We start from the raw sequence: 2,575 nt of genomic DNA, 5'->3' as shown, positions 1-2,575 counted from the left end.
ATTCAATGATTTGATCGTATAATCATTCAAACATCCCATTGCAATTCACATTATTGGTCCACTTTATACAGATTTAACGATATTTCCTTGTCAACAATCCATCATTCATTCTTATGGTACAAAATATACATAATCACAGTATGCACTCAATTCAAATCGATGTTTGTAGGATTACTCATTCATTCATTCATTCATTCATTCATTTGTTTTCATTTCAGTGTTGAATTGCTGAAATCGAATCGAATCCAACTCCAATATCACAACCAATCACATTCCCATTCATTTCGATTCTCTCTCATTCATTCTTCATTATCATAATCACATATTACATTCATAAATAAATAACTAATACATATCATTGAATGGATTAAGATCTAAGCAGTGTATACTATTTTTTCGTTTCTTTTCTCCTTTCTTTCATCCATTCATGGTACAAACCATCTCCATGCTATGCAATCTTTGTACATGCAACTCATATTCATTCAATAGATTGTGACCAATTACACAAATCATTCCAGTACTATTCTATTCACATATAGCATACAATCTGTGATAATATCTAGGAATCATTCAGTTCCAACCACTATATATCAATCATTGTGCATTCCAACTAACAATAACGGAATTTACTACAAACTCCAATCATCCATTCATCGATTGGTTATACCAGTACTAAGTATCAACAGTATTGTTCCTGCTACTCATAATTAGTTATTTTATGAAAATGGATTTAACAGAATCAAACATTGTATTAAACCAATGAAATGACAGAATCGTGTTTGTTTGGATTTTGTTTGTTTTGAAGCAAAACTATGCATGATCTATGTAATTCGTATCAGGATGTACTAAAACAGATCCCTGTGAAATATCATCATTTCAGCTATTGTTCGTCATAATTTGTTAAAATGACTTCATTTCCATTGCTACTTCATACATATGTTATTTTCTACTATTCTATTACATTCTAGTATTGTTGTTGTTTTCATTCATATTGGCCGTTTCTGATTATTCCACACTTACCTATCTTATTATCACAGTATTCTATTCCATGGAGTATACTAATAAGCCAAAATATACAATCAATCACAAATACACATTATTCTATTTTCCCATACAGAATAATAATAATGATGATGATGACAAAACATCAACTATTCACAATCAATACTATTGAGAATAACTATTGTGAAGACTCTTGTTTGTTAATACTGCTCATTCCTTCTCTCAGATTATAACACGAACTAGCAACATTATTAGTTGTCACATTTAGAATGTGAATTCAATATGGGCTTTGATACAATTCATATCACACAATATGCACCAAAATGAAACAATACACATTTGTTGTTATTCTATTGCAGATATTCATTGTCCAAGTATTGATTCAAAGTATCTCGAGACTATAGTATACAGATTAGTCATAGATCAAAGGAAATACAACAATACTTGTGGTAAATGACTGATTCATCCTTCCTATTTCTATTGATGAGTTCATCCATATTTGATACATGTCACATAACAAAAATGATCCTATTTTCACTATAACAAAAAGCTCTTTCGATCAATAATAATATGATTTATCAACTTGTAGCCATTTTAAACCTCATTAATATGGAACAATAGTAGTAAGAAAATGGCACTATTTGCGTGAAACCTGGTGGCAGTTTTCTTTATATGCTATTTTGCACAATGACCACAATTGCGATCCTTTGTCCTTTGATGTAATCGACCAACCGATTCTGAGTCCTCGACTATCGTTCCTAGGCTGTCTGGTCGACAATCATCGGTCAGGAACCAGGTTTCGTGCTTTCTTATGCCAATTCCTTTCTACTATCAACCTAGTGCTCGTTTCTATTGTTGTGTTTGTTGCATCAGTTATACATGGGTGCAAGAAAGCAGTAGACATACCTAACTAAGGTGAATAATTGTTATTTTTCTCGTATTTACATGTTTGTTTGCCTATTTGTAATGATCGAAAGCCAATATGTGTACATTGTTATCACAAATCCATCTATTGTTGTCTATGCAAGTCATAAGTGTTTTTGGTAAAGAGAGAACATGCATTATTCCATTCTCATACAAGATTCACCTATCAATGGTTCATTCGATTGGATCAATCTTTCCAAGTTCAGAAATCCATTTATCACTTCCATGACTGTTCTATTCATACCCAATCAAGTCATGTTCAATATTGTGAACTCAACCAATGTGGTGACAAACACCAATGGTGAAGAGGTAACGATCTCGCCTGGTTATAATACACTGACTGAGATTATTGCCATTCTGAACACCATGATTAATACTACATTCTCAATTTCCACAATGGCTACAAGTTATGAGTGTATTTGGATCCAGTCTCCATACTCTATCGATTTCACGAGGTATATATGATATCGAAACGATCATCACAATGTTGAATGTGAGTGATACTCTATTTGAAATAGTGTATAGTGGAGAAAATGCATTTCGAATCTATAACCAGTTTGTGATTCTTCCTCTGACACAACTTATTCATTCCTTGAATAATGTGATTCATTTATCGAGGTGTGTGGGGAACATAAATAAGATCAAGGAA

Source organism: Blastocystis hominis, assembly GCF_000151665.1.
Source record: "Blastocystis hominis, Singapore isolate B (sub-type 7) whole genome shotgun sequence assembly, scaffold_18".
NCBI classification, from domain to species: domain Eukaryota; class Bigyra; order Opalinata; family Blastocystidae; genus Blastocystis; species Blastocystis hominis.
The sequence above is the reverse complement of the archived record's forward strand: the minus strand, read 5'-3'. Positions refer to the sequence as shown.